The sequence below is a fragment of the Erpetoichthys calabaricus genome, chromosome 6 (assembly GCF_900747795.2).
Source record: "Erpetoichthys calabaricus chromosome 6, fErpCal1.3, whole genome shotgun sequence".
NCBI lineage: Eukaryota > Metazoa > Chordata > Cladistia > Polypteriformes > Polypteridae > Erpetoichthys > Erpetoichthys calabaricus.
Window position 1 is genome coordinate 163882556 of NC_041399.2, and position 12137 is coordinate 163894692.

The 12137-nt window shown below is 41.1% G+C and overlaps 1 protein-coding gene across 1 annotated transcript in view; it reads right to left on the reverse strand.

Moving 5' to 3' along the window:
* LOC114653654 (xin actin-binding repeat-containing protein 1) overlaps positions 1-11794 on the reverse strand; it is a 63540-nt gene extending 51746 nt beyond the window's left edge. Inside the window, exon 1 of the mRNA XM_051929331.1 lies at positions 11586-11794. The gene's annotated coding sequence lies outside the window, so the exon portion shown is untranslated. The remainder of the gene's footprint in view (positions 1-11585) is intronic.
* Between the last annotated feature and the right edge of the window lie 343 nt (positions 11795-12137).

Below are 12137 nucleotides of genomic sequence, written 5' to 3' on the forward strand. Positions count from 1 at the left end.
AGGGTCAGCCATTGTACAGTGCCCCTGGAGCAATTACAGGTTAAGGGCCTTGCTCAAGGGCCCAGCAGAGTAGGATCTCTTTTGGCAGTGACAGGGATTCGAATCGGCAACCTTCGGGATACCAGCACAGATCCTTAGCCTTCTGGGGTATATAACTGTTACTATCATGCATAATAAATATTCTGTTCACTATTCTACTGACTCATTTCTGGGTTCTGAACAAATGGTATCTGACATTGTTTGATGAAATAGAATTCCACAGCAGCACAAGTTATAATAAAAACTCTGGGGCTTGGCTCGGGCTGGTGGGTATATGGAATTCTACTGTGCAGCCACGGGGTGCTCAATAGGGGAAGCAACGCTATTAACTGTAACGTGCAAATGTGATAGACTCACCTACAGTGTCACCAGATGTGCAATTTTCACTCGAAATTGAACGATTTTTGAAAGCATTGTGCTGATACAAATTTAGATTTGCCGGAGTGCGTTTTTTGTGCTATTTTCAACGAATACACGCAGCCTGAAAACCACACCCAAAACAAATTCCGCATCCACCTGCAGACTCCAACAGCAACTAAACTCCAAGGGGGATCCTCGGCTACAGCTCCCGGATTTCGATGATGGCAAAACTCCAAGGTGAAAGGATGTCAACATTGCCAAAACCACGAGGGGGAATAAGTCAGCAGTATCATTCATTGGGCTGGTCCTAAGCACCATTAGTTGTCAGCTGTTTTTGGGATGGAAATATTTCTAGGAATTGGCAGTCTTGCTCGGCTGTTCCCTATTAACATGCATCAAGTCATTAGGTGACACACCTGCACCCACGAGGTAGAAAAGGAGCTTGAGCAGAGAGCCAAGGGAGATCAATAAAGACGAGAGATTTCGTATGTTAAATAAAAAGAAAGAAGAGTAAGCAGAGGCAGGATCAAAGTGGAGGCAAGTGGTTGAGTTTGGTCCAAAATAGGAGCATGGGCCGAGCACTTGTGGGGCAGAGGTCACTCCTGTTGAACGCACAAGAGCAGGAGTGACCTGCCACTCCAAGTGGTATCTGGCCCAGAGGCCATGTGACGGGGCTCTGGTAGACACCGAGGGATGGCAGTGAGGGACACTAGTCAGGCTTGGGGCACCAGATGAGGTGGTTGGGGTACAGGCCCATGGGAAGGTCGACCGTGCCTGTCAGAGGACATCTCCTTGAGCTGAGGAGACCTTAATGGTTAGCTGAGGAGACATCAGAGTAGAAAGGAAGGACAGTGGCTGGTAATGGGATTTTACAGAGACTGATTCTGTGTGTTTTATCCTCATTTTTATGGATTCTTTATTGATTATTTATTATGACTGTTAACTTTCACCATAATAAAATAACAATTTATATTAAGAGGATTGTACACTGCACTTTTGGAACACTTTGTTTTGTTTAAATAAAATCACTCTTGCACTTTGCACCTACTTTTGATTGTATGTGTCCTCATTGCACGACTCATCCTAGTCATGTTAGCAACAGTTCCGGGTTCAGGACAATGTGGCAGCTGAAATCAACCCAGACCATCACATGTTGCCAATGAGATTAACTGTTGGGAAATCTTTACATTTATCAGATTCCCATTTGCATAAAGGAATACATAAGCCAAGAATATTAAACTTATTTCCAGTAAGGGCATCTAGTTTATTCAATTGTATAATAATGTAGCTTATTCCAATTCACATTACACTACATCAAAAATTTCAAAAGAACCCCTATAAAAAGTCCTGTAATAACTATAGCATACATACTAAATTTATAAACAAATCCAAATCATATCATGTGATATCATCCATCCATCCATCCATTGTCTCCCGCTTATCCGAGGTCGGGTCGCGGGGGCAGCAGCTTGAGCAGAGATGCCCAGACTTCCCTCTCCCCGGCCACTTCTTCTAGCTCTTCCGGGAGAATCCCAAGGCGTTCCCAGGCCAGTCGAGAGACATAGTCCCTCCAGCGTGTCCTGGGTCTTCCCCGGGGCCTCCTCCCGGTTGGACGTGCCCGGAACACCTCACCAGGGAGGCGTCCAGGAGGCATCCTCATCTGACTCCTCTCGATGCGGAGGAGCAGCGGCTCTACTCTGAGCCCCTCCCGGATGACTGAGCTTCTCACCCTATCTTTAAGGGAAAGCCCAGACATGTGATATCATCTACTGTTGAATTCTGCTCTGTACTTGTAATATTTGTATCATATTGTACTAGGGGGCTTACTCCCTGCTCGCTTCACTCACCAACCCCCCTTGCCTGTGTTACGTGCTAGCCACTTCGTGTCTGTGCTGCTCACGTTGTGAGGAGGGGGGCTGAATGCACCCCAAGGAGACGCGGTCGATCTTTCAAAACCCCCTCTTAAATGGTGAAACAATGGGAAACAAATAGTTTTTTTTACCTCCTCTTTGCTCGATCAGCTGCTGACTTGCTGCTGCTGCCATGCTGCGGCGCTTCGAACATTTAAAAGCCTGTACAGCAGCTGTCTTTGTCATCTACTCTTTGTCTTTTATTTCCGGCCCCAGCCCCGGGCATGATTAAATCTGTTGGCACAAAGTCTCATCTCGCGGGACATGAGTTCTTGATATTTTTTAGTTTATAATTTAAAAACTGAACAACATCACATTAAAGCTCAATACATTCTGAAAAGAATTATACCAAACATATATATGTAGGTTTTAAAATAAGCCCTATTTAAAGAGTGACAAAAAAGTGACATAAAAATGTTGCACAAAATCGTTGCACTTTTAAGCTTAGGATTTTATACATAGAGAGTAGATTGAGGATTACTTGTGTTCTGTTCTATGTATTGTATTGTATTGTATTGACCCTCTTCTTTTTGACACCCACTGCATGGCAAACCTACCTGGAAAGGGGTCTCTCTTTGAACTGTCTTTCCCAAGGTTTCTTCCATTTTTTCCCTACTAGGGCTTTTTTTGGGAGTTTTTCCTTGTCTTCTTAGAGAGTCAAGGCTGGGGGGCTGTTAAAAGGCACATTTTGGGCTATACAAAAATAAATTGTATTGTATTGTATACTATTGCATTCCAGGATATTCTTAAGCCAAAATTAACAAAAATGTCGAGAACTTACTCTGTAGTTAATTTGAAATATCCCACTTGCTACTATAGCAACACAGAATTGTTAGTCTCCTAGAACAGCTGTCTTTGGTTTATAAAATAATATTTGATGCTGTGTGTTTATAAACAAAGGGCTTTTGCTGAAGTTCTTATGCTGAAGAAAGATAAGTAACGATTATTCACCAGTGAAAAAAGAAAAACATTCACTGACAATGCTGTTGATAAAGACCATGCTAGTTGTTTCACTAAATGAATTGTGGGTTATAAGAAAGGTTTAGTGCTTCGGAGTTGATGAGGTTATTTAAACAATGTAGAAAACATATGCAAGACATAACATTTTTTTTTGTTGAATATTCTTGTAGCAATGAGTTCTTTTCAAAAATATCAGTGATAATAGAATGTACAATATTCACATGTGTTACTATCCATCCATCCATCCATTTTCCAACCCGCTGAATCCGAACACAGGGTCACGGGGGTCTGCTGGAGCCAATCCCAGCCAACACAGGGCACAAGGCGGGGAACCAATCCTGGGCAGGGTGCCAACCCACCGCAGGACACACACAAACACACCCACACCCACACACCAAGGCCAATTTAGAATCGCCAATCCACCTAACCTGCATGTCTTTGGACTGTGGGAGGAAACCGGAGCGCCAGGAGGAAACCCACGCAGACACGGGGAGAACATGCAAACTCCACGCAGGGCGGACCCGGGAAGCGAACCCAGGTCCCCAGATCTCCCAACTGCGAGGCAGCAGCGCTACCCACTGTGCCACCGTGCCGCCACATGTGTTACTAGACTACGTTAAATACTTGCATTTTAACAGTACTTTACAATGTCTTGTACTTAAAAATAGAGCACCAATAGGCTTATGGTGGCTCATATAGCTTTCATACAGAAGATTCTAATTTAAATAATAAAATGGCTTTGATTGATTTAATGTCAATTGTTGTGGAAGGACTGTATATAAGTGTAGTTTTCTGTTAAGAATAAAAGGAAATCTAAAAAAGATAAAAACCCCAAATAGTCACCTAACAGGAATGCAGTAAATGTAATCCCCTCTTTCTCAACCTACATGCTAACCCATACTGTTTTAACCATAAACTGAAACTACCTAAAGAAAAATAACTAAAAAGAAAATGAATACTAGCATAAAATCAGTATTACTCCATGAAAGACTAAAAGCACCTGAAATAAGTTCTCTGTCTCGCCTGTTTATAAACTGCAGTTCTCTTTCTAAACTCATGCTATCTTTATATCACTTAGTTGATTTGCACCCCCATGAAATTAATTAGTTCAAACACCTTTTAGGTTGATAACATCAGTTCTGAACAATTGTAAAATGCAGATAATGCAGTCACTAGGTTGTTTACACTGTAATGTAAACCAAAGACTTGTTAATTCAGACTAGGCTTATAGAGAAGTGCTTACAGAATTTCGTTCCACTTCCATTAATTTCCAGATAGGGATATTTTTTGTGCGTCTTTCTATGAATGGCTTTCGCAGGTGCCTCCTGTGGATTTTTTGACTAACTTGTACTGGGGATCTGAGCAACTGACAAGGAGATAAAGAGGAAGTGTACAAATTGATATAACTGCTCTTAAAAGAAAACTGAAACAGCAAACCATTCAGTAATTGAAGTCGCACAGAATGTTTCTCTGTGTTAAGACAGGCGAGGTCTCAAATTTGCCAATGTTTTTCAATGGGAAATTTTACAATTTCAAAATGTTGTGCAGCATGAATTGTTTGAGGTATTGCAACAATAATTAAATTGCCTTGACAGTTTCCTTGAGGAATAAGTGTGCTGCATTTCAGCAAAATTGGCTCACTTGGGGCTGAGTTGTTTCATGTAGATGGACAAACAAACATGGCAATTGCAGTAGGTGCTTCTCACATTATGTGCAAACACATGTAAAATGAAGAGGCTACAAGTGCAGGAATTTGGAAATACATGCAGCTAATGGAGATTACATAGAAAAATGTGGAGTGTGGCAGGTACATCTAATTATCCTATGATTATGCTTACATAGTTCTATGATACTAGCAATAAACAAATTACTTTGTAAAATGTTAAATGCCACCCTCAAAGTGCTGCACAATTTAACTTAAGCCTATGTCACATTAGACGACTTTTCCAGCGATTTCCAGTTGTACCCTTCATTTATGTAATCTTAGCCAGTCGGAGGTAGTCAGCTACATGCTCCAGTGAAGCCAATCGCCTAATGTGACATACTTTACAACTGAGACCAACTAGTCTAAGACTGGCTACAATAAAATCAAACAGTTTCTTATTAGTCGTAGGGGCAGACCTGTATACACAGGAGAGCTGACAACCAAATGAATCCATGAATGCTCATCTAGAAGTACAATGCATAGAATGTAGTGATGAGGAAAAAGGAACACATATATATACGGAGCCTATGATCACCGCCAGGGGGCGACCCAATGCCTTTGGAGCCCTGGACCTCAGCACTTCCGCCACCCCCGGAAGTGCTGGGGGGAAGAGGATCGGGGACACCCAGAGTGTTTCCGGGTGCACAGCCGGCACTTTCGCCACACTGGGGAGTGCCGGCGGAAGATTGTCGGGAGGCACCTGGAGCACATCTGGGTGATTATAAAAGGGGCCGCCTCCCTCCATTCAGGGGCTGGAGTCGGAGTGAAGGAAGGACGAGGTCTTGGAGGAGGCAGGCAGGTGGCCTGAAGAAGGAAAGGCATTGGAGAAAGAGGCCTGGACACTGGGGGAGTATTGGGTTGTGTGAACTTTTGTAATTAATAGACTGTGTAAATAAACGTGTTGTGGGTGATTTGAACGTGTCCGCCTGTCTGTGTCTGGGTCATCTTGCACAATAAAACCACCCATACAATCAGATTGTGACACAGACTACGAATGCCGTGAATGTAATTACCCCGATCTACATGCTGTCAAATAAACGAACCACACGCCGTGGCGCAACGTTAGGGGCATCGCCTCTGGCGCTGATGTCCGAGGTTCGATTCCCGAGAGGGAGTGCAGTGGAGTGTGTATGCCTGATGAGCCCAGAATGAGGGCGAAACACGTGTCGCGTACTCTTTGCATTTATTTGACAGTAAACTATTTTCAACCATTCTATGATCTGCTCCTCACAAACTGAGGGCACCGTGGCAGATGTTAGCAGATTGCTGGCCAACCACAAGCATTACCTGGTAGGTAACCACCCATACAATCAGATTGTGACACAGACTACGAATGCCGTGAATATATTATATATATATTGTGGCGTGTGGCTGGGGGTGGTACCCAGCCAGGATGCCCAGGAGGACCGGAGGAGGGCTTACACCTCCCCCAGACCATGAGGGGGCAACAACCCTGGTGGCTTTGGGGACCACGGGAACTGAGCTTGGAAGCTCAACCCTATAGGGGCCCGTGGTCACTACCAGGGGGAGCCCCAACGCCTGGAGAGCCCTGGTCCTCAGCACTTCCACCACACCCAGAAGTGCTGGGGGAAAGACGACCAGGGACACTTGGAGTGCTTCCAGGTGCGCAGCCGGTAATTCCACCACACTGGGGAGTGCCGGTGGAAGCTAATTGGGAGGCACCTGGAGTACGTCTGGGTGATTATAAAAGGGTTTGCCTCCCTCCGTTCAATGGCTGGAGTCAGGAGAGGAGAAGGACAGAGCTTGGTGGAGAGGAGTGGAGGCGGTGAAAAAGGCAGTGTAAGAAAGGCCTGGACATTTGGGGGAGTTTTGGGGTTGTGTGCACCTTGTAAATAAAAATATATTGTAAATAAACGTGTTTGGGTTTGAACCAACGATGTCTGCCTGTCTGTGTCCGGGCTCCACTTGGAAAAAATAAAAATAGAACCATAAAGCATAATATAAAGTTATTATATATATACTATACATATTAAGATCTGTAGAGTAAAGCAAACATAAAAATATATTAATAATAATCTTTTACTTTCTAGGTATAGTCATCTTTACAGTTTTATAGCAAAAAACTCTTATTTTACTTCTGGCTCCTACTTCCTATCAAATTGTACTAAAAGAAATCGGAGAGTATAATGAAAATATAACCAAATATAAAAATGATGACAACATGTTTACTTTTTCAAAGAGGACCCTTATTCCACATATAAAATGTAAAGATGACTGATTTACGGACTGACTCACTCACTTATCAATAAAAAGACTATTTTCCATTTAGTTAAAAAATTTTCAGGATCGTACATCTAGGGCAATATGTATTCTGTTATATTAATATTTAAGGGAAAAAACAACTCCATACAATACATAAACTAAGTATCCCAAAAATCTAAAAAAAAAGCTTTGACTGATTTGATTAAAATTTAGTATCATTATGGAAAAATAAATGTAATCGTTTTGTTAATGTGTTATTTCTGTTTGTTGGCTAGTTATGCTACCTGTCTAACACATTTTGAAATCTAAATAATCAATGTAGACCTCAGCACATGCATTTGTAGTGCACCAACTAATGGAATGTATTTTGTAAAGCAGGTAGTAATAAAATGTGTTGTATTTGTCATTCCAACTGACGGCGCATCACAAACATTTGTAGTAATAAAATACATTGCATTTTTCATTCCAAAGATGGTGCCTTATGAGAATCCCATGTCAAATGGCCTACAACAGAAACATAATAATCAGGCTGACAAATAGATACACAGACATATGTATTTTTTTTAAGGTGGATAATCTGATTTCTGTATGTCTGGCATTTACTTTCTGTCAGATGTATTCAGATTTGACATTTGCAGTGCATTATGTCCATGTAGTTGCTGTGTATCTGTTATATGCCATTTGGTGTAGGATTCGTAAAAGAAATGCTGATATTTGTGATGCATCATCTGTTGAATAACAGCCACATAGCAACCAAATGAACACATGGATACACAGGCCCTTGTCCTTTTATTAAGGTGGATATTTGTTGATAATAATACTGCAATAAGTAGGCTATGCTAGCAACACCACATCCTCTTCTCATGTCAGTGCTGAGAAGGAATTGTGAAGAGAAATAGGGCTTACCAGTTTATCCAAATGAAGGTCACCAGCAGAAGCAACATGACAAGAGGAAAATCCATTGAAGCTCAAAGAACACGTGGTAAGCAAGCACTAGAAAGCTTGAGTGCATGCTAGGTGCTGTGACTGTGAGCATAGGGGTTGCTTTATCAAAAGTCAAAATGGAGGAAGCGAGAAGTGTAGGGATGAAGTGTCATTCTCTAATCCAACACAAACCTGGAGCAGTGGCGCCCCATAGTTTAAATGCTAGTGCAGCTCAGATAAGGTTTCACCACGACCAGAATGGCGAGGGGGGTGGACAATGTACATAGTTCACGAGACTATTTTATTCTGCCTGGTTTTTTTTTCTGTACAATGCTGAAAACGTTCCATTCACTGCTTGGGCCACATAAATGTGCAGCCTGTAAATGTCATTGCTGTTTACAATAAGTTAAAGTAAAACAATTGTCTGGCTATGGCTTTCAGGATAAAGCCATTTTAATAAAATAAAAAAAATAAATAAAAAAATATAATACTATAGAACTCATTCCAAGGTGAAAATATGACTGGTGATAAACTCGAAAATCTTTACCCTGCACCTGAAATGTACTTTTCCAAACATATTGTGGTCACAGATGTACGGTAATAGTGTAACACACTTGTACCAGGCTTGAGAGGGACACACTCCAGCGGCCATAAAAGCAGCGTCTGTGAGCATGGAAGGGGAAGCCATAAAAGTGAAGAAGAAAAAGAAGTGGAAGGGGACAGAAGGGGCAGACACAGCATTTAATGAAGCACTTTGAACGCTACAGTCAATTGAGCTGTTTGCATGGCCACCAGCAAGCCTTACATTTGAACCCTGGCCTTGAGTCAGCTCATGCCACAGGAAACTGCGGCTTATGGGTTGCCTCTGAGCCTGGGTGATTGGAGTTAAGTGGGGTGAAGAGTGTGTATATATGGGCATAGGCACAAAGCAGCCACAAGCCACTAAAGCCCTGATCAGCATTTAGGAGCAGGTGATGAAGGAGGTAATGGGTCCAGTCAGAGAAGTAAACCAATGGTTCTTTTAAGGCAATGCTTATTCTGTAAACAAAAATGTGGCGGTATGCATATGTTGTGTTTGGATCACGTTTGAGGTACTGTAAAGGTATATAGAGGTGAGAGGCCTAGTGCTGCAGGTTTAATTTGGTCAAACAATGTTTTAAATATGAAATTGACAAATCGTCAGGTGTCCTGTACTGCATAATATTGTGTTTGACAGTTTAAAATTACAAACACAGAATTTCCAAAATCAAAGAATATCAACCGCAAGTTAATAACAAACTGTACAGTCTATGAAAAATTTTTATGTAGTCCCACAGAGCAATGAATGTTTAATTTGATTGAGTTTTAAAGAAAGTTCTAAACTTTTTGCATGTTTTCATCAAATGCAGTCTTCCTAATGCGCTCTTTGCTTTGAGTGTCAATGGCTGACCATTGAATGAATTAATGTAATCTCTCAGGATCGAAGCATGTCAGTGAAGGGCCAACCAATCATATGAAGAGATGTGCAGAGACAGTGCTGATCAGTTAAGAAAGCTCTCATTGGAGTAAATGTGAGATTAATTTGCAAAAAAACACATTTGCACTCACTTGATGAAACTGGAATACAACTAATAGAGTGCAATAGGCTGCAGTTTTTTTCATACTTTTTTGATGAGGTGCTGATGGAATCTGTGAATTGTGTCTCTTTTACATAATTGTAGTTTGTAGATATCCCTAATATGGAAGAATCTAGTACGTACTGGAACCAGTTAACATGGAATGCACAGGGATGAGTAAATATATACAGATTTGGTCAGCACACATTTGATTATAGAATCATTTAATATGCAGTCACTACCACGACCAGTACACTGTACTGGTACATACCGTCATAAACAAAAGCCCTATTCTAAGGGCAACATTTAGTGTAACGTGGCAAACAACCCATGATGGGACATACACAAATGCACATACCCACTGTCTCTGACTCCAGGCCAATTTAGAGTGGCCAGTAAACCCAACTTGTTCATGTTTGAGATGTGGAAGGAAAATTTACCTATCTATAGTGTCCACATGAGGATTCTGACCCAGATGTCTACAGTTGTGTGACAGGCAATATCACCAACCAGTGAAACTCCCTACCATCCTGAGAAAAATAGTTTTTTCTATAGTGGATACAGAGACAGGAAACTAGACAGTGACCGGCACCTGAAAACACCATGAGCCAGTGAAGACTCATTCTCTCTGGCCATTTAAATAGGCAGCCACCTTTATGGCTCAGCTGCTTTCCATTTCTGAAGAGCTCCAGCTAAAGTTTAAGAGACTGCGTATGACACATGCTCTCATATGACTTAGTTAATATTTGACTTTTCCATCTGAACTTAGATCAAACCTTTCTTCTTACCTTTACTTGAAATCTTACGGCAAGTACAATTAATCAGTTATCATAAAAGGAAATGAAAGAGTTTAATACCAATTTTAATATGCATTAGAAGCCATAGTTTCAAAGCACAAGCAATTACTGTAACATTAAAATTAACAGACTGCCTTTTTATTTTTAATATTTAAAATGAAATAATATAACCAAAATAGGAATAAATCATAAAGTCAATAAAGTTATGTGACCCTGTTTACTTTCAAGCACTGTAAAATAGAGAAAGGGGGGAAAAAATCTGCATCTAAGTAGAACAATTTTTCAAATGATTTATTCAGTTCAGGATCGTATCTGCTACAAACACAAGTTTATAAACAACTCTGGCACACAACCAATTTAGAGGGTCCCATTACCTTAACAGCACTTTGGGGTGTGTAAGGAAAAGTGGAGAACCCAGAGAAAAAGCCACTCAGACACAAGAAGAAACTGCAAACTCCAAGAAGGCAAAGAGCTAACAGATATCTGAACCCAGGGCTCTGGAGCTGTGAAGCAGAAGAGCTATTCATCATGACAATTACAGAAAGTTAATATGGTAATTCAGCTGTCCATCCATCCATGTCCAGATTCCCGTTAATAAGTAGAGGACAGGAAGGATTTTACGACCCTTCCCCAATTACATCAAGCAGAAAATGGAAAGAGTGACAGTCATTGGAGAAGACACTCACAATCAATCATCCTTATTCATTCTGGACAAAGGCACCGAGTATGTGTGTATTTAGGATAAGATAGGCAACTACTAGTTAGATATTAAAAAAAAAGAAACTAATTTTTTGCTGGCTCCATTTGTATGCTATATTAAAATAAACACTTTTCTTTTATAAAACAAATCAGGGACTTTTTCTTGTAACATCTTCTAAGCTTTGTTAGGAGAAACCCCTTCCATTTAGGCAGGGTCTCTTTAAAGTCCCACTTCAACCAGTAACTCATAGTGCAGCCCCTACCAAGACATTTGACACATCCATTTTTCAAGCGTGTTACCCAGTCAATCGGATGGACTGATTAACACAACATGCACAGTCACTCACAGAGAAGAGTCAACAGTTGGCCTTACCTTTGGGATGAGCTTTATTTCATTCCATTCTGATGCACGCAGCCCCACTTCAGAATAGTTTTCTGGGAAAGAATGAGCAATCTGAGCCTCAGAGCTCCTACCCTGGATGGGCAAAGTCCACTTTTCAAGCTGCTCCTTGGCAAGCAGGAGGTACGTAAAAGTAGGCAATGTCTTTCTTTTTAATAGCTAATCGGAGCTCAAGTTTTATAATGTCTATACAGTGAGAAAATTATGCTATGCCTCTCTAAACGGTTTCCTTCTACCTGCAATGAAAGAGAAAACACAAGAACACGTAAAGAAGATAAGCACAGGGCTGATATCAGCCAGTCATGAGTCTACTCACACAGTATGGGTAAATAATCAAATCCAAGTTTAGCACTTGCCCCTCAACTAACTGGCACTTTAAGACAAGCTGTGCTCACACATTATTAGTCTGCTGGGTAAGCATTTTACAACTAGCTGATGAATAAACAGAATGGGTGTTTAGAAACTTTACACCACGTAAACTCTTGCATAGGAAACTATATATATTTTCCTTTGTAATCATTTATA